Consider the following 21500-nt stretch of genomic DNA (forward strand, 5'->3'; position numbering starts at 1 on the left):
AGGGGTAAGCCATTTAGGACCGAGATGAGGAAAAACTTCTTCACCCAGAGAGTGGTGAACCTGTGGAATTCTCTACCACAGAAAGTTGTTGAGGCCAATTCACTAAATATATTCAAAAAGGAGTTAGATGTAGTCCTCACTAGTAGGGGGATCAAGGGGTATGACGAGGAAGCAGGAATGGAGTACTGAAGTTGCATGTTCAGCCATGAACTCATTGAATGGCGGTGCAGGCTCGAAGGGCCGAATGGCCTACTCCTGCACCTATTTTCTATGTTTCTATGTTTCGATGTTTTGGGATTCGCTAGGCTGCTGCCATCTTCCAGAGGAACACGGAGAGTCTGCTGAAATCGGTTCCGTGCACTGTTGTGTTTCAAGACGACTCCTGATCACTGGCCGTGACACCACCGAACAGCTGCACAACCTGGAAGAGGTTCTGACTAGACAGAGTGGGACTCAGGCTGAAAAGCTCCAAGTGTATTTTCCTGGCGCCAGAGGTCAAATTTTTGGGCAAAAGATTGCGGCAGATGGCATTAGACCCACGGACTAAAGACACAGCCATCAAGAATGAACCCAGATCACAGAATGTGACGGAGCTGCGTTCGTTCCTGGGACTCTTCAACTATTTTGGTAACTTTTTACCCGGTTTAAGCATTTTGCTGGAATCGTTGCACATGTTGCTATGTAAGGGTGACGACTGAGTTTGAGGTAAATCTCAAGAGACAGCCTTAGAGAAGGCCAGAAACCTACTTTGTTCTAATAAGTTACTTGTACTGTCTGACCCGTGTAAACGATTAGTGCTAGCTTGTGATGCATCTTCGTACGGGGTCGGCTGTGTGTTACAGCAAACCAATGTATTGGGCAAACTTCAACCGGTTGCATACGCGTCTAGAAGTCTGTCTAAGGCTGAAAGAGCCTACAGTATGGTCAAGAAAGCGGTGTTAGCATGTGTATATGGGGTTAAGAAAATGCACCAATACCTATTTGGACTTCGGTTTGAGCTTGAAACCAACCACTCATTTTGCTGTTTTTGGAAAGCAAAGGTATTAACACCAATGCTTCGTCCCGTATCCAAAGATGGGCACTAACATTGTCCGCCTATGACTATGTTATCCGCCACAAACCAGGCATGGAGAACTGTGCTGATGCCCTCAGTCGGCTACCATTGCCCACTACCGGGGTGGAAATGGCGCAGCCTGCAGACTTGCTTCTGGTCATGGATGCTTTTGAGAGCGAGTGGTCACTCGTCACTGCTCACCAGATCAGGACCTGGACCAGCCAGGATCCTGTGCTATCATTTGTAAAAAGTTGCGTCCTCAATGGGAGCTGGTCAGCCGTTCCCGGGGAAATGCAAGATGAAATTAAGCCGTTTCACCGACGCAAAGATAAAATATCCATCCAGTCGGGTTGTCTATTCTGGGATAATCGCGTGGTTTTGCCAAAAAGAGGCAGGGAAACGTTTATACGCAACCTACACAATACCCATCCAGGCATAGTTATGATGAAGGCTATAGCCAGGTCGCATGTTTGGTGGCCCGGCATTGACTCGGACTTATACACCAGTGCAACACGTGCTCACAATTGAGCAATGCACCAAGGAAGGTTCCATTGAGTCTGTGGTCATGGGCTTTCAAACCGTGGTCCAGGATCCACGTAGATTTTGCTGGCCCCTTTCTCGGAAAGATGTTTTTAGTTGTAGTTGACGCTTATTCTAAATGGATTGAATGCGTAATCATGTCATCCAGCACATCCACTGCCACCATTGAAAGCCTCCGGGCTATGTTCATCACCCATGCCTTGCCCAACTTCCTTGTCAGTGACAATGGACCGTGTTTCACCAGTTCGGAATTTAACGAGTTTATGACCTGCAATGGCATCAAGCATGTCAGGTCTGCCCCGTTTAAGCCTGCATCCAACGGTCAAGCGGAATGGGCAGTCCAAACTATCAAGCAGAGCTTGAAATGCGTGACGGAAGGCTCCTTGCAGACCCACTTATCTCGGGTTCTGCTCAGCTACCGGACGCGACCCCACTCTGCAGGGTTCCCCCTGCAGAATGGTTAATGAAGAGAGCACTCAAAACGCAGGCTCTCCCTAGTCCACCCGGATCTAAATGATCATGTGGAAGTGCGGCATCACTGGCAAAACATGTACCACGATCGCGGGGCTGTATCACGTGACATTGATGTAAACGACCCTGTGTTTGTCCTTAATTATGATCATGGTCCTAAATGGGTCGCTGGCACTGTTTTGGCCAAGGACGGGTATAGAGTGTTTATAGTCAAACTATTGAATGGACAAATGTACAGAAAGCATTTGGATCTGACCAAACTGCGGTTCACCGACAACCAGGGACAACCTGAAGAGGACATCACCATCATCGATCCACCAACACACACCCAACCAGCAATCGACCTCGTTGTCAATCAAGAGGATGAACCCATCATTCCCAACAGTCCTGTCAGACCAGCTGCGCTGCGGTTCAGCAATGGTCCGACCAACTCACCCATGCCAGGGTTTGAACTCAGACGATCAACCAGGGAGCATAGGGCCCCGGATCATCTCAACTTGTAAATAATGTGTATCAAAGACTTTGGGGGGGGTGGTGTGGGGGGGTGGGTGGTGTGGGGGGGGGGGTGGTGGGTGGTGTGGTGGGGGGGGGGGGGTGGTGGGTGGTGTGGGGGGGGGGGTGGTGGGTGGTGTGGGGGGGGGGGTGGTGGGAAGAGAGTGATGTTATGTATGTAAACGTTGTAATTGTGTAAGACTTGCCACCAGAGGGCGCAACTCTTGGAGGTCCAAGGGTCACCTGCACACCTTGTGCAAGGGAGTATAAAATGTTGTCTTCCATGCTGCTTAGGCACTCTGGAGTTGTATTAAAGAGACTAAGGTCACATCAGTTTTAGCTCACAGTACTCAGTCTTGTGCAGTTCTTCCATACTTAAGGTGAGACTGCTTTTGACATCAATGTAGCATTAGACCAAGTGTGGCATCGTTACAGGAGTTCCTCAGGCCAGTCCTAGGCCCAAACATCTTCAGCTGCTTCATCAATGACCTTCCCTCTATCATATAGTTAAAAGAGGGGATGTTCACTGATGATTGCACAGTGTTCAGTTTCATTCACAACTATTCAGATAATGAAGCCGTCCGTACCCGCAAGCAGCAAGACCTAGACAACATCCAGGCTTGGGCTGATAAGTGGCTAGTAACATTCGCGCCTTACAAATGCCAGGCTATGACCATCTCCAACAAGAGAGAGTCTAACCACCTCCCTTCGACATTCAATGGTATTACCATCAGCGAATCCTCCACCATCAACTTCCTGGAGGTCACCATTGACCAGAAACTTAATTGAACCATCCACATAAATACTGTAGCTACAAAAGCAGGTCTGAGGCTTGGTATTTTGCGGTGAATGACTCAACTTCTGACTCCCCAAAGCCTTTCCACCATCTACAAGGCACAAATCAAGAGTATGATGGAATACTCTCTACTTGCCTGGATGAATGCAGCTCCAACAACACTTAAGAAGCTCGACCCCATCCACCATTTTAAACATTCACACCCTCCATCACCGACGTACCGTGGCTGTAATGTATACTATCTACAGATACAATTCGCCAATGCTTTTTCAACAGCACCTCCCAAACCCGTGACCTCTACCAGCTAGACGGACAAGGGCAACAGGCGCATGGGAATGCCACCACCTCCAAGTTCCCATCCAAGTCACATACCATCCTGACTTGAAATATATCTCCGTTCTTTCAAAATCCCAGAACTTCATCCCTAACAGCATTGTGGGAGTACCTTCACCACAAGAAGGCGACTTACCTCCAGCTTCTCTAGGGCAACTAAGCACTGACAATAAATGCTGGATTTGCAATCGATGTCCACATCCCGTGAATTAAAACATTTTAAAATTTAAAAATCCCTCTGTGGCGATTGGCTGTTAGCAATGGGGAGAGGGAGGGAATCAGAGTGAGGAGAGAGAGGCTCGGAGGGGGAGAGAGAGGATGGGGAAGAGAGAGTGGATCAGACAGGGAGAGAGAGAGAAACGGAGAGGGAAGTGAGAGAGAGAAATCAGAGGGAGAGAGAGAAAGGGCATAGGAGGAGGAGGAGAGAGAGGATTGTAGGGGGAGAGAGAGGAGGGGGTTGCAAGAATTCGGCGATAACATCAACAGCAAAAGCATAAACTTTTGGACTTATACTTTTGGACTTTAAGTTTTGGAACTTGGTTGTTATTGCAGTCGGGCAGACAGCACTGATGTGGAACTGGTCTAAACATGTCCCACAGGAATACACATCAGGTGGGCAGGAACTGATGGCTGAAATAGCAGGAAGATGGTTGATGGGGGCAGGGGGGGGCGGGGGCGGCTTTTGTCATGTAATCAGTGAGAGGTCAAGAAGATTGGTCGGTGCTCAAGACACAAAGGAAGCTTTTTAAGCACCTAGGCTTGTTGGAGCCTTATTGAGGAAACAGCCCAGTATAAAAGAACAGGCCAAAGACATGATTTTGCTCTTTCAGTTTCACTGCCTGAGACAAAGGACTGATTTTTGGAGCGAAGTTTCAGAAGCATTTTGCAGGTATAAGAGAGGCAGTATCGGCTGCCATCTCTCTCTCTCTCTCTCTTCTCTTCTACGCTTACTCACTTCGTTCAACGCACAAGGACTGAGCACTCCGTCTGGGACGGAGAGAAGAAACACCATCTACGAGCAAAGAGAGCCTCGCTATTTCAACTGAGGGAAGCTGACCTTGAGACTGGACTTGAATACCACATATTGGTACAGAACCAGAAGATACGCCTCATCGGGAGAAGCAGCGAGTAAGCCAGAGGGGTAATTGGTGAGCATTTATCCCAGCCCACGTATCTTTAAGACTTCTGCATTGTTTGAAGGGGTGTCGTCTGTCCCAACCAAGCCGTAGGGTTTTAGTGGGGCGGTTTTTGCACGGATCATAAGCGTACGCACAATTCTGTTGGACAGATTTGAATCCGAGCAGGGTTGTTTTAGTCATGGGTACTTCGCATTCGGGGCCTGTCCAGAAGGGCCAGGGTTATGTGTTGTACTGCGTTTGTTTGTTTTACACCACCAGGGAGTGTTTTGCTGGGTGCAGGTTTGTGCTTTAACTTGAATAAAAGCATTGTGACGGTTGAGACCGAAAGATCTGTCTATAACTGTGTATTTCTGTTCACCACTATAATTCCGGTGTCTAGAACTGTTGAAGGGGAATGATTCGAAACCACCAAAGGCAAAACCACTTACAGGGTGAGGGGATTGGAGGGGAGAGGAGGTCAGGAACTCAGGGGGGTGGGTAAAGAGTACAGTGGGGAGAGGGAAGAACATGATCCACATCTCAAGGGAGGGAATGAGAACGAGAACGTGATCCAGATGGGAAGATGGATTACATTCTTCCAATCCCATCCCCACCCACTTTACACCCAAACCACATTCTCCCTCTCCTCCCCCTAGTTCGGTGCGTGTGTGGCAAGTGGTAGCATGTGACTGGATAAAATCCAGAAATCATGACACTATTCACTTCATATCTAGTAAACCTGTTAACAATCCGCGACCCCACAACAATGCCCATCTATGGAGTGGGCGGGGGGGGGGGGCAGGGGGAAGGAGAAAGTCAGGAACTTATTGAGGGGAGGAGATCCTGAACCCAAGGTGGGTGAAAGAAGGTCAAGACCTTGGGCAGGGGGAGAGGGTCAAGAACTTGCAGGGGGTAGGGAACTTGAGCAGGATGAGGAGGGGGGTCAGGAACTTGGGCGAGGAGGCAGTCAATAAATCGGGCGTGGGGGAGGTCAGAAATTTGGGGGATGGGTCAGGAACCTGGGCAGGGGAGGTCAGGAACTTGGGAGGGCGAGGGGTGGGGGGGAATTTGGGTGGGGTGGGAGGTCAGGAACTTGAACAGGGGGCAAGTCAGGAACTCGGGCGGGGGTGGGGCGGGGGGGAACAGTCAATAAATCAGGAGTGGGGGAAGGAGGTCAGAAATTTGGGGGGGGTCACGAACCTTGCTCAGGGGTGAAGGCCAAGAACTTGGTGGGGGGGGAAATTTGGGTGGGAGGTCAGGAACTCGGGTGGGGTCAAAATCTTGGGGGAGGTCAGGAACTTGGGTAGGGGAGGTGGTCAGGAAATTGGGTGGGGGCAAAGGTCAGGAAATTGGGCAAGGGGAGAAGATCAGGAACTTGAGGTGGGGGGGGGAATGGAGAGGTCAGAAATCTGTTGGTGAGGGAAAAGGTCAGAAACTCGGGGGTGTGAAGAAGGTTAGGAACTTGTTGGGCGGAGGTGGGTGGGGGGGGTGGTACGAACTTGTTTTGGAATGGGTGAAGGTCTTAATCCGCGAGGTAAGCCCTGTCTGTTCTCGGTGAGCTCTGTTCTGTCTGGAGCAAGGTAGTTAGAATGCCTGAATGACACTTTGCAAACGAATTGATTACTTAGGCAGGCAGAATTTAATTACACATTCCAGAGAAACTGCTGGGTGTGTCTTGTCCTCCAAAGAGACCAATCAGAAATCAGGTGTTGCCTTCAAGGTGACCAATCAGAGATTTGGTGTTGTAAATAAACGTAACCCTACTTAAAGGAGAGGTGCCTTGATGCTGTAGCATCTCATTGTCAGTGGAGTTTGAACACATGGTTCAGCAACAACAAAGAACGAGCAAGAAGGTTCTTGGATGTGGCTCTCAAGGCCTTGGTCGTGGCAGTGGAGAGAACGCTAGGTGTTCTGATCCCGTAGAATGGCAGGAAGCCATCAAAGCCCACTTGCAGAAGGCTCTGGCAAGAGATAGTTGCCTACGTCATGGCCAACAGTGTTGTGCTGTGGACTTGGATCCAGTGCCGAAAGAAGTTTAATAACCTCACATGGCTTGTTAAGGTGAGTGAAGGCTTCAGCAAATGCCATATTCATCATCTGCATCACAAGCCTCACACACAGCTCAATGCATGACACTCCATCACTCACCTACCAACAATCTCAACCTATCACCACTCATACCTCAAAATCATAGCTGCACTTCACCCTGACAACCATACCACTGCTGCAACACTCATAATCACATCTCACACCTTGCACACACTGACAGCTATTCAACTATGGCAGGCACATCACCCAAACACATTGCACCACACTCACTCACACAATTCCTTTTCTCTTGCAGGCAAAGGTGGCTCACAACTGCCGGAGCAGTAGCAGATAGGAGGTAGCCAAGCCATTTTAGATACCTTGAGCAAAGTGGAGGAGACAGTGCTCAACATCATTAGAGGGGAAGTCACCAAGGCTGTGCCAATGGGCAAAGTTGAAGCCCTTGGGGAGCATAACGATATAGCCATTCCTCATCCTTCTTCTCATGTAGTTCCAGGGTTTTGATCCAGCGACGATGAAAGAACGGTGAATTGGAGGAGACATCACTGAGTCCGTGATGAACGACGAAGTTGAAAGCATTGCTGATGATGACAGTATGTGCATACCTAATCCTTCTCCTCACATCTCACATTCCCCTCATACCACAATATCTTCTCACTTACAAGCTGCTGATGGTGTATGTCTGAATATCTTGCTTTCCCCACCAACTTTTCCCTCACAACAACCCGATTCTTGTGCCTTTCTGCTTTCAGATAACCAAGAATTGTCACCAGCTCAGCCTGTTCCCAATGAAGGAGAGTGGAGATGAAGAAGATGACACACTGCCACTGCATCTGACACGCGCAGACACCAGCTCAGAAACTGGCACTGCGCGAATGTAGTGGATACTATAGATGCGGGATCTGCGCATGGTGAGGCACTGGGCACAAGTGGACTGCAGCAAGGCCAGGGGGAAAGTGTAGCTTGGGGGCCAGCTCCACGGAGGACGAGTTCTGCTGCACATGACTCAGAAGAAGGGTGATGGACATGCACACCAAAATCATAGATGCAATGGCAAGCCTGTCAAAGAGCCTTATGTCAGTATCAAGGAGAATGGAGGAGTCCAACTCCAACATTGAACGGGGCTTTGTGCAGAGCTTGGAGCCCATGATTTCCAGGGTGGAAATGATGGACAACTCCAGGAGAGACCTCGTGAACCCAGCCATGATGGGCAATGTCATGGCTTCTATTACAGCACAAGTGGAAGCGACCCAACATCTCACTCCTGCAGTGAAATCTCAGACTGCTGCCATCGAGTCTCAAAAGGGGCCTGTATGATGTCACAGGAGTCCAGCAATCTATCTTTCAACTGATTGCCAAGAATGCTGAGGCGCCACCCGGGGGTAGTGGCAATGGGTCTGTAGAGCAGGCACCTGCTGTTCTTTCTCAGGGTGACAGCATTCCTACTCCCACCACTGCCACTCCGCAATTGCCCTTGCTCAGACTGCTGCCACCCATGCCCAGGTGGTGAAGTTTATAGCCGGGCCTTCTTGGTCCACAGCTGGTCAAAGTAATCCTACAAGGACATCTATAGTCTCCCTCACTGAAACTCACCAGCCTACCAGCAGCCATGCTGCAGTCACTGGGGATGCACTGGATAGGAGCTCTAGACTAGGAAAGGCCACACGAACGACAGGCACGGAGGGAATGCTCAAGGGTGATTAGTTCATATTGCAATGTTAATTGAATACTAATAAATTTATTAATTTTGTTTGGAATGTTTGTTTTGTGGTGGCTCTCATTTCAGCTTTATGCTCAGGAGGACGCTATAATGTTCTGTGACAGGGGGATGGTATGATAGAGATGTGGTGAGCAATGGGGACCTGGGATTTCATTCACTGGAATCAGAGTCTGATGAGGCATTCACAAACAGCCTGTCCAGAAGGGGGACATTCTGCCTGTCTCTTCCCTCCCACCTCCTCCTCCTACTCTCCTTCGTCCTTTTCCTGTGGTGGTCCCACAATCCCTGCTGGCAAGGGCTGAACCTTCATGATGGCCAAGTTGTGAAGCATGCAGCAGATCATCACGAAATGGGACACCTGCTTCCAAGGAGAACTGGAGGGCTCCTCCCGAGCGGTCAAGACAATGAAACCGTTGCTTCAGCAGCCCGATGGTCTGCTCGATGATGTTCCTAGTGACAGCATGGTTCTCATTATATGAGTGCTGGGCAGGAGTGGTAGGGTTGCAAAGGGGAGTCAGCAGCCAGATGCAGAATGGACAGCCCTTGTCTCTGAGCAGCCACACTCGGTTTGATTTGGTGGCGGAAGATTGCTGGCACACCGGACTGATGCAGAATGGCATCATGTCTGCTGCCAGGATAGCGGGCATTGACCATCAAGATGCACTGGGCTTGGTCGCACAACAACTGCACACTAAGTGAGTGGAAGCAGTTATGGAAGATCTCAGGGTTGGTATACAGCGGCTGCAAAGCCACATGGATGCAGTCGATGGCGCCCTGCAACATGGGGAAACCTGCTATCCTGGCAAAGCCACATGCGCTCCTGCTGCTTCCCTGTGTTCAGAGAGAAGACAACATAGTCCCTTCTCCTGGTGTAGCGATGGTCGGTGAACTGGGAGATGTTAGCTATGACTCTTGCTGCAGACTGGAAGGATCCGCTGGCGAAGAAATTGAGGGCCGCGGTGACCTTGAGGGCTACTAGGAGAGCTGATGTCGCCCTGCTCGGAGGCTGCTGGAAGAGGCAGAATTCTGTGGCCACCTCCTTGGTGAAGCGGAGCCTCCTAATATACTACTCCTCACTTAGGTGGAGATAAGAGACATTCTCTTGGAAGACCCGAGGTGGGTAAGGTCTCCTGTTGGGAGTCCTCCTGACCCTCCTCATCCTCCCTCTGCGCGCATCTTCTCCTCTTCTTCGCTGCTGTCGGTCCCTCTCCTGAAGATACTCAAGCGCGAGGGGGACTGCAAGAAGAGCCCCAACGACTGTGAGCAAGTGGTGTGAGCAGAAGCCTTTAAATAACATTGAAAATGTTCTCCACTTGCACCAACAGTCTCTGTTACCTTCGGGACTGGAAACAAGTTTAAAAAGCTGCAAGAGTTGCAGAAAGTTATACAGAGCCAGTCAAACTGAAAAAGCATGTCAGCTGCAAGTTGTTGCTGATGATCCGTTTAGATAGCACTACTAAAAACCCATTGGAGTTCCACCAGTCTTCCACCATAACTCCTCAGGAGACCAGCAGACCAGATAACAGCATTAGTGTCTTGATCTGAGCTGTTAAATGCTGCAAATGAGGGTGAATGTTTTTTTGTGCTGCACCAAAATGACCATTGGATTTTCCATGCCTGTGAAGACAGCAGACGAGACTTGAGCCTAGATATAACTGTTGGTGATTGTCTTCAATGGGCGATTGTGAATAAACTTTATTCAGTCCACGTCTGGATAGAAGGAATTTATTTTTTACTCATTCACGGAATGTGGGAGTCGCTGGCACAGCTAGCATTTATTGCCTATCCCTAATTGCCCCTGAGAAGGTGGTATTGAGCCGCCTTCATAAACCGCTGCAGTTGGTGTGGTGGAGATACTCCCACAGTGCTGTTAGGTAGGGATCTCCATGATTTTAACCCAATGATGATGAAGGAACGGCGATATATTTCCAAGTCAAGATGGTATGTGACTTGGAGGGGAACTTAGAGGTGGTGGTGTTCCCATTTGCCAGTTACGTCTTATACCAGTTTAGTTGCTTGAAAAGTGTGAAAGTTATATATTACAAGTGGGTCCCTTTTGCTACGGAGTTAGATTGCACAGAAATTTTAGAAAATAATGGCATATTCCTGCAATATTGATTTAGGTCAGTTAAATTCTGCAAAATGGGGACTATTAACCCTGAATTGGTAAGTAGGAAAAGGTACCCCTTTACATCTTCTATTACTTTTTTCTAAAATGTTAATACTTTTGTCATGTATGTATGCTTGGATTTACTACCCACCAGGTGGCGCCACTGTCAGAGATCATTGAGCTGTGCGCATGTGTGTGCTGCCCAGGTATAAAAGGCCAGCCATCTTGTAATGTAATCACTTTGGGCCCTAATAAGATTTGTACCTGTTCGGAGTTTACAGTATTCAGTCTATTGAGTTATTGCATACACAACATTTGGCGATGAGGTAACAAGAACCTTCGCATGTAAAAATGAGCACAATTGGAATTCTGGAGCGATTTGTGGAGGGAGAAGATTGGGTAGACTTTGTAGCCCACTTGAACCAGCACTTCGTGGCCAACAAAATGGAGAAAGAGGCAGTCGCAGTTCGGCGCCGGGCGGTTCTCCTCACGGTTTGCGGTCCGAAAATCTATGGACTCAAAGAATCTTCTCTCGCCCATAAGTCCAATGGACAAGGACTATGAAACATTGTGTGCTCTGGTGCATGACCATCTCAAACCAGATGAAGGCATCATCATCTCAAGATATCGATTCTATACGCACGTTCGTTCTGAGGGCCAGGATGTATCGGAATTCGTTGCCAACCTAAGATGTCTAGCTGGACTGTGTAAGTTCGAAATTGCGTTGACAGACATGCTGCGGGACTTCTTTGTTATCAACATCAACCACGAGGTGATCCTGTGTAAGCAACTGGCGGCGGAGACGCTGGATTTGAGCAAGGCCACCACGATTGCCCAATCATGCATGACAACGGACAAAAGCTTAAAGCAGATATCATTGAAAAATTGGAACTCAGCAAGTACTGTAATCAAGATAGAATCGTCGTTTGGCAGAGCTGCATATGGCAGGGCCTACCTGACTGTGTACGCAAAACCTGTGGCTGCTCAAAGTCCGCCAATGGGAATGAATCTGATATCACCATGTTGGCATTGTGGAGGAAATCATCGGCATCATCAGTGTCGGTTTAAATAGTATATTTATAAAGACTGTTCGAGAGTGGGGCATCTCCAACGCATGTGTCCACAACTGAGCAAGCATGCTGCGACACATCATGTGGAGGATGATGACCAGTCTAGCGCGGATCCGGATATGCAATCCGTGGTACCAGAGGAGGAAGTGTATGGACTGTATTCATTCCTAACAAAGAGCCAACCGATAATGATTAATGTAAAACTTAATGGTGTGCAGGTATCAATGGAATTAGACACGGGTGCGAGTCATAGAAACATAGAAAATAGGTGCAGGAATAGGCCATTCGGCCCTTCGAGCCTGCACCACCATTCAATAAGATCATGGCTGATCATTCACCTCAGTACCCCTTTCCTGCTTTCTTTCCATACCCCTTGATCCCTTTAGCCGTAAGTGCCATATCTAACTCCCTCTTGAGTATATCCAACGAACTGGCATCAACAACTCTCTGCGGTAGAGGTTAACAACTCTCTGAATGAAGAAGTTTCTCCTCATCTCGGTCCTAACTGGCTTACCCCTTATCCTTAGACTGTGACCCCAGGTTCTGGACTTCCCCAACATCGGGAACATTCTTCCTGCATCTAACCTGTCCAGTCCCGTCAGAATTTTATATGTTTTTATGAGATCCCCTCTCATTCTTCTAAACTCCAGTGAATACAGGCCCAGTCGATCCAGTCTCTCAATAATGAGCCAGAGGACATTAGACAGGCTGTGGGATACTAAGGCTATGAGGCCTAAGCTGAGTCCAGTCAATGCCAAGTTGCGTACCTATACTAAAGAACTCATAACTGTGATTGGCAGTGCAGTTGTCAAGGTGTCGTATGATGGTGCGGTTCATGATTTACAGTTATGGATTGTTCCAGGCAATTGTCCAACGCTGTTCGGCAGGAACTGGTTAGAAAAAATCAAATGAAACTGGAACGAGATCAAAGTGTTGTCGTCGGAGGAGGATACTCCATATTCTCAAGTGCTGATACATTGAGCCATCTGCCGTTGCCCACACCGGAGGTGGAAACGCCACAACTGGCAAACCTACTGTTCATCATGGATGCTTTTGAAAGTGAAGGAAGCCCTGTCACAGCCCAACAAGTTAAGACCTGGATCAGCCAGGACCCGATATTATTGGTTGTGAAATGTTGTATCCTTAGTGGTGATTGGTCTGCCATACCCAAGCAAATGTGTAAGGAGACCAAACCTTACATCCATCGCAAAGACGAACTAGCCATTCAATCAGATTGTATGCTGTGGAATAATCGTGTCAAATACAGACATCAAATTCAGCAAGGGTATCATGATCGCGCTACTGTGTCAAGTGATATTTATATCAATGATCCTGTGTATGTACTGAATTATGGTCAAGGTCCCAAATGGATTTCCGGTACTGTTACAGCTAAGGAGGGTAACAGAGTGTTTACCGTTAAGCTCAAAAATGGGCAGACATGCAGGAAACATGTCGCTCAAATAAAGTTGCGGCACACAGATGAACCGGAGCAGACTGAGGAAGACACAATCAGTCAGGAATGGTGCAAGAAGGAGGGATTCAAATTCCTGCGACATTGGAACCGGTTCTGGGGGAGGTGGGATCAGTACAAACCGGACGGTCTCCACCTGGACAGGACGGGAACCAATGTCCTAGGGGGAGTGTTTGCTAGTGCTGTTGGGGAGGGGTTAAACTAATATGGCAGGGGGATGGGAACCTATGCAAAGAGACAGAGGGAAATAAAATGGGGGCAGAAGATAGAAAGGAGAATAATAAAAGTGTAGGGCAGAGAAACCCAAGGCAAAAATCAAAAAGGGCCATATTACAGCAAAATTCTAAAGGGACAAAGAGTGCCAAAAAGACAAGCCTAAAGGCTCTGTGCCTCAATGCGAGGAGTATTCGTAATAAGGTGAATGAATTAATCGCGCAGGCAGCTATTAACGATTATGATATAATTGGGATTACGGAGACATGGCTCCAGGGTGACCAAGGCTGGGAACTCAACATCCAGGGGTATTCAACATTCAGGAAGGATAGACAGAAAGGAAAAGGAAGTGGGGTAGCGTTGCTGGTCAAAGAGGAAATGAACGCAATAGTAAGAAAGGACATTAGCTTGGTTGATGTGGAATCTGTATGAGCAGAGCTGCGGAATACCAAAGGGCAGAAAACGCTAGTGGGAGTTGTGTACAGACCACCAAACAGTAGTAGTGAGATTGGGGATGGCATCAAACAGGAAATTAGGGATGCATGCAATAAAGGTACAGCAGTTATCATGGGAGACTTTAATCTACATATAGATTGGGCGAACCAAGCTGGTAGCAATGCGGTGGAGGAGGATTTCCTGGAGTGTATTAGAGATGGCTCTTTAGACCAATATGTCGAGGAACCAACTAGAGAGCTGGCCATCTGAGACTGGGTGTTGTGTAATGAGAAAGGACTAATTAACAATCTTGTTGTGCGAGGTCCCCTGGGGAAGAGTGACCATAATATGGTAGAATTCTTCATTAAGATGGAGAGTGACAGTGTTAATTCAGAGACTAGGGTCCTGAACTTAAGGAAAGGTAACTTCGATGGTATGAGAAGTGAATTGGCTAGGATAGACTGGAAAATGATACTTAAAGGGTTGACAGTGGATAGGCAATGGCAGACATTTATAGAATACATGGATGAACTTCAACAATTGTACATCCCTGTCTGGAGTAAAAATAAAACGGGGAAGGTAGCTCAACTGTGGCTAACAAGGGAAATTGGGGATAGTGTTAAATCCAAGGAAGAGGCATATAAACTGGCCAGAAAAAGCAGCAAACCTGAGGACTGGGAGAAATTTAGAATTTAGCAGAGAAGGACAAAGGGTTTAATTAGGAGGGAGAAAATAGAGTATTAGAGTAAGCTTGCAGGGAACATAAAAACTGACTGCAAAAGCTTCTATAGATATGTGAAGAGAAAAAGATTAGTGAAGAACAACGTAGGTCCTTTGCAGTCAGAATCAGGTGAATTTATAATAGGGAACAAAGAAATGGCAGACCAATTGAACACATACTTTGGATCTGTCTTCACTAAGGAAGACGCAAATAACCTTCCGGAAATACTAGGGATTTGGGGGTCTAGCGAAAAGGAGGAACTGAAGGAAATCCTTATTAGTCAGGAAATTGTGTTCGGGAAATTGATGGGATTGAAGGCTGATAAATCCCTGGGGCCTGATAGGCTGCATTCCAGAGTACTTAAGGAAGTGGCCCTACAAGTAATGGATGCATTGGTGATCTTTTTCCAACTTTCTATTGGCTCTGGATCAGTTCCTATGGACTGGAGGGTAGCTAATGTAACACCACTTTTTAAAAAACGAGGGAGAGAGAAAACAGGGAATTATAGACCGGTTAGCCTGATATCGGTGGTGGGGAAAATGTTGGAATCAATTATTAAAGATGAAATAGCAGCGCATTTGGAAAGCAGTGACAGGATCGGTCCTAGTTAGCATGGATTTATGAAAGGGAACTAGAATTTTTTGAGGATGTAACTAGCAGAGTGGACAAGGGAGAACCAGTGGATGTGGTGTATTTGGACTTTCAAAAGGCTTTTGACAAGGTCCCACACAAGAGATTAGTGTGCAAAATTAAAACACATGGTATTGGGGGTAATGTACTGATATGGATAGAGAACTGGTTGGCAGACAGGAAGCAGAGAGTCGGAAGAAACCGGTCCTTTTCAGAATGGCAGGCAGTGACCAGTGGGGTGCTGCAGGGTTCAGTGCTGGGACCCCAGCTATTTACAATATACACCAATGATTTAGATGAAAGAATTGAATGTAATATCTCCAATTTTGCAGATGACACTAAGCTGGGTGGCGGTGTGAGCTGTGAGGAGGATGCTAAGAGGCTGCAGGGTGACTTGGACAGGTTAGGTGAGTGGGCAAATGCATGGCAGATGCAGTGTAATGTGGATAAATGTGAGGTTATCCACTTTGGTGGCAAATACAGGAAGACAGAATATTATCTGAATGGTGACAGATTAGGAAAAGGGGAGGTGCAACGAGACCTGGGTGTCATGGTACATCAGTCATTGAAGTTTGGCATGCAGGTACAGCAGGCGGTGAAGAAGGCAAATGGCATGTTGCCTTCATAAGAACATAAGAAGAATTAGGAACAGAAGGCCATCTAGCCCCTTGAGCCTGCTCCGCCATTCAACAAGATCATGGGTGATCTGGCCATGGACTCGGCTCCACTTACCCGCCCGCTCCCCATAACCCTTAATTCCCTTATTGGTTAAAAATCTATCTATCTGTGATTTGAATACATTCAATGAAATAGCCTCAACTGCTTCCTTGGGCAGAGAATTCCACAGATTCATAACCCTCTGGGAGATTATCTCAAGGTCCTCCCTTCCCACATTCCCGTGACCAGAAATTTTTGGCATGGTTTTTGTGTCTTCCACTGTGAAGACCGAAGCAAAATAATTGTTTAAGGTCTCAGCCATTTCCACATTTCCCATTATTAAATCCCCCTTCTCATCTTCTAAGGGACCAACATTTACTTTAGTCACTCTTTTCTGTTTTATATATCGGTAAAAGCTTTTACTATCCGTTTTTATGTTTTTGGCAAGTTTACTTTCGTAATCTATCTTTCCTTTCTTTATTGCTTTCTTAGTCATTCTTTGCTGTCGTTTAAAATTTTCCCAATCTTCTAGTTTCCCACTAACCTTGGCCACCTGTATGCATTGGTTTTTAATTTGATACTCTCCTTTATTTCCTTGGTTATCCACGGCTGGTTATCCCTTCTCTTACTGCCCTTCTTTTTCACTGGAATATATTTTTGTTGAGCACTATGAAAGAGCTCCTTAAAAGTCCTCCACTGTTCCTCAATTATGCCACCGTTTAGTCTGTGTTTCCAGTCTACTTTAGCCAACTCTGCCCTCATCCCACTGTAGTCCCCTTTGTTTAAGCATAGTATGCTCGGTTGAGACACTACTTCCTCACCCTCAATCTGTATTACAAATTCAACCATACTGTGATCACTCATTCTGAGAGGATCTTTTACTAGGAGATCGTTTATTATTCCTGTCTCATTACACAGGACCAGATCTAAGATAGCTTGCTCCCTTGTAGGTTCTGTAACATACTGTTCTAAGAAACAATCCCGTATGCATTCTATGAATTCCTCCTCAAGGCTACCCCGTGCGATTTGATTTGACCAATCGATATGTAGGTTAAAATCCCCCATGATTACTGCCGTTCCTTTTTCACATGCCTCCAATTATTCCCTTGATTATTGTCCGCCCCCCCATGAAGTTATTATTTGGGGGCCTATAAACTACGCCCACCAGTGACTTTTTCCCCTTACTATCTCTAATCTCCACCCACAATGATTCAACATTTTGTTCATTAGAGCCAATATCGTCTCTCACAACTGCCCTGATATCTTCATTTATTAATAGAGCTACCCCATCTCCTTTCCCTTCTTGTCTATCTTTCCGAATTGTCAGATACCCCTGTATGTTTAATTCCCAGTCTTGGCCACCCTGCAACCACGTTTCTGTAATGGCCACCAAATCATACCCATTTGTAATGATTTGTGCCGTCAACTCATTTACTTTATTTCGAATGCTGCGTGCATTTAGGTAGAGTGTTTTAATACGAGTTTTTAAACCATGATTTTTAGTTTTGATCCCTCCTGCAACCCCTTTATATTCATACATATTGTCCCTTCCTATCACCTTGTGGTTTACACTTACCAGTGCTACTCTGCTCTGTTGCCTCCTGCCTTTTGCATTCTTTCTTGGGGTCCTGTTCATCTGAGCTCTCACGCACTCTAACTAGCTCAGAGCCCTCTCCTGGGTTCCGAATACTCCTCGCATTGAGGCACTGAGCTTTCATGCTTGCCTTTTTATTACACTTTGACCCTTTAGAATTTTGCTGTACAATGGCCCTTTTAGTTTTTTGCCTTGGATTTCACTGCCCTCCACTTTTACTCATCTCCTTTCTGTTTTTTGCTTCTGTCTCCATTTTGTCTCCCTCTATCTCCCTGCATTGGTTCCCATCCCCCTGCCATATTAGTTTAACTCCTCCCCAACAACACTAGCAAACACTCCCCCTAGGACATTGGTTCCGGTCCTGCCCAGGTGCAGACCGTCCGGTTTGTACTGGTTCCACCTCCCCCAGAACCGGTTCCAATGCCCCAGGAATTTGAATCCCTCCCTGCTGCACCACTGCTCAAGCCACGTATTCATCTGAGCTATCCTGCGATTCCTACTCTGACTAGCACATGGCACTGGTAGCAATCCCAAGATTACTACTTTTGAGGTCCTACATTTTAATTTAGCTCCTCGCTCCTTAAATTCGTCTTGTAGGACCTCATTCCTTTTTTTACCTATATCGTTGGTACCAATGTGCACCACGACAACTGGCTGTTCACCCTCCCTTTTCAGAATGTCATGCACCCGCTCCAAGACATCCTTGACCCTTGCCACAAGGAGGCAACATACCATCCTGGAGTCTCGGTTGCAGCCGCAGAAACGCCTATCTATTCCCCTTACAATTGAATCCCCTATCACTATCGCTCTCCCACTCTTTTTCCTGCCCTCCTGTGCAGCAGAGCCAGCCACGGTGCCATGAACTTGGCTGCTGCTGCCCTCCCCTGATGAGTCACCCCCTCAACAGTACTCAAAGCGGTGTATCTGTTTTGCAGGGGGATGACCGCAGGGGACCCCTGCACTACCTTCCTTGCACTGCTCTTCCTGCTGGTCTTCCATTCCCTAGCTGGCTGTGGACCCTTCACCTGCGGTAAGACCAACTCGCTACACGTGCTACTCACGTCATTCTCAGCATCGTGGATGCTCCAGAGTGAATCCACCCTCAGCTCTAATTCCGCAACACAGACCGTCAGGAGCTGGAGGCAGATACACTTCCCGCACACGTAGTCGTCAGGGACACTGGGGGTGTCCCTGAGTTCCCACATGGTACAGGAGGAGCATATCACGTGGCCGAGCTCTCCTGCCATGACTTAACCCTTAGATTAACTTAAATTGGCAACAACAATGCTAAAATGGCTAGAGAATTTGTATGGGAGCAGGGAGGTCTTACTGCAGTTGTACAGAGCCTTGGTGAGGCCGCACTTGGAATATTGTGTTCAGTTTTGGTCTCCTAATCTGAGGAAGGACGTTCTTGCTATTGAGGGAGTACAGGGAAGGTTCACCAAATTGATTCCCGGATTGGCGGGACTGACCTATGAGGAGAGACTGGATCAACTGGGCTTGTATCCACTGGAGTTTAGAAGAATGAGAGGAGATCTCATAGAAACATATAAAATTCTGACAGGATTGGACAGGTTAGAGGCAGGAAGAATGTTCCCGTTACTGGGTAGTTCCAGAACCACGTGTCACAGTCTAAGAATAAGGGGTAAGCCATTTAGGACCGAGATGAGGAGAAACTTCTTTACTCAGCGAGTGGTTAACATGTGGAATTCTCTACCGCAGAAAGTTGTTCAGGCCAGTTCATTAGATATATTCAAAAGGGAGTTGGATATGGCCCTTATGGCCAAAGGGATCAAGGGGTATGGAGAGAAAGCAGAAAAGGGATAACAAGGTTCAATGATCAGCCATGATCTTATTGAATGGCGGTGCTGGCTAGAAGGACCGAATGGCCTGCTCCTGCACCAAATTTCTATGTTTCTATGTTTTTATGACCAACCAACCTACCCTCAGTCATCTGAGGACTCTGCTGTCATCAATGAATCAGGACTTTCAATCACTGATATGGTCAATGAATTTGGACTTTCAATCCCTGACGTGGTCATTACCATTCCCACCAGATCGGCTACCCAGCCCCCAGTCATAACAGACACAGAACGCTCGCCCAAGGCTGGAGTTGAACTGAGACATTCAACTCAGGAGCGGAAAGCCGCGGACCGTCTCAATTTGTAAAAAGACCATTACATGACAATATCCCCCTTCAAGATATTAGTTTGTGTGCTTGGGTTTACTAGTTACCAGGTGGCACCACTGTCGAAGCTCATTGGGCTGTGCGCACGTGTGTGTGGCCCAAGTATAAAAGGCCAGCCATCTTGTAATGTAATCATTTGGGCTCTAATAAAGTAGAGCCAGGTTTGTACCTGTTCGGAGTTTACAGTATTCAGTCTATTGAGTTATTGCATACACAACAACTTTATTTTCCTGTTTTGTGTGGCTTCTGAAGTCAATGTCCAGTTTAGCGGTTGAGCCCATTTTGAATAATTGCTCTCTGAATTGTTGAAAATGGATTGAGTGGTTATTTTTCCAGTCAATCAGTGATCAGGAATACAAAGACTGACATGGTTGCCTCAGATATGTAAGCAGGTCAACTTGTGATGTAAGTTCTAACCATCAAAATAAAGGACAATTCTTCAACAATTTTTTTCATCAGCACTCATCAATGAATCGATAATTAATTTGTGTTCTGAGAGTTAAGCTGGAAAAATATTCACTGTCACTAAACTATCTCAATAAGGCTATCTTTGGGTGCGATACAAAAGCATGTTAAAATGAGTCTTATGTGGCTGCCCTGTAAATATACAATAAAAGGAACTTATATCACAAGTTGACCTGCTTACATAACTGATGCAACTATGTTATTACAGCTTAAGTCATGTGAAAGAAGGGCACATTAGCTCAAAATATATGATTCAATTGTGCTTTCTAACACCAAAATTAAACCCAAATGTTACAAAGCAAAATGATGTTACTGTTACAAATGTCCCACTTGAATGTCTTACTTAACTGAGCAATTATACCACAAAATCAAATCAAAGTTCAAAATGTTCCTGGTGATAGCAGGTAACAACATACTTTCTGCCTATTGCACACATCTTACCTCTGGATAGCCGAGCCCACTTTTCATCTAGACATCTTGGATCAGTTTTCTTTAACTTTCTAGAAGTCCCTGTTCAAATAAATAGATATAGTTACACGATACAAGACTTGAAGCACAACAAAACATTTGTAAAATATAGTCCACATTAAATGTATTGCACACCATTTCCTTAATGCTATTTAATTTAAGCTCAACACATTCTCTAGCAGCACATCTACCAGATTTTGCCATAATTTTCCATATCTTGTGATTCTTTCAGCTATGGTTACTCTATAGCTCTAAAGTCCAGCTCTTGAAAATCTTCTTGATTGCACTGGCCCCATATTTGCTTATCATTATCAGAGAGTGTTTGGCATTGGAATAGCATTTGTACTCAGGGAAATTGGGGCACATTCCGTTTCCACCAGGTTTCCACTCCATTTCCAGTCAGATCTAGGGCCTTCTGGCAGTGTGTGTGCCAATGCAGTTGAGAACTCATTATCATATATTGGTGTAGGAGTGCCTAAATCTTTTTTTTAGCATCCCTATTACCCCAAGGATAATTCATGATTACATGTAAGAGTCATACCTGCTGCCAGAAGAGTTGTACTTTGGAGCCTGCAGTCTGGAGAATCTTTAAAAACCAACTTCTGGACTTACGCAAGAAATTTATAGCGGGTTTGTTTGCTTTGCACCTGGGCAAAGTTGATGCTGTCTCTGACAACCTGAAGGTTTGTGAGACCACTAAGAAATGTTTGCACCCATACAAAGTGAAGGTTCTGAGTTATACTGATGTGATTGCCAATGGGAATTCCCTTGTTGGTTATTATGATGGAGGAGGAGCAACAGCACAAAGTGGACGAAAGGAGAGTGAGATAGTTTTTCATAAAAGAGGCACCACGCAAGATATTACCACTTCCCTACAAAAAGCCTACAAGACACATGGATCTTAT

General features: G+C 46.5%; 1 long non-coding RNA gene across 1 annotated transcript in view; it reads right to left on the reverse strand.

Moving 5' to 3' along the window:
- Positions 1 to 20631, reverse strand: part of LOC139265166 (uncharacterized) — a 45296-nt gene extending 24665 nt beyond the window's left edge. Inside the window, exon 1 of the long non-coding RNA XR_011593487.1 lies at positions 20569 to 20631. This is a non-coding gene — a long non-coding RNA (uncharacterized lncRNA). The remainder of the gene's footprint in view (positions 1 to 20568) is intronic.
- Positions 20632 to 21500: the final 869 nt, after the last annotated feature.

This window comes from Pristiophorus japonicus, chromosome 6 (assembly GCF_044704955.1).
Source record: "Pristiophorus japonicus isolate sPriJap1 chromosome 6, sPriJap1.hap1, whole genome shotgun sequence".
NCBI classification, from domain to species: domain Eukaryota; kingdom Metazoa; phylum Chordata; class Chondrichthyes; family Pristiophoridae; genus Pristiophorus; species Pristiophorus japonicus.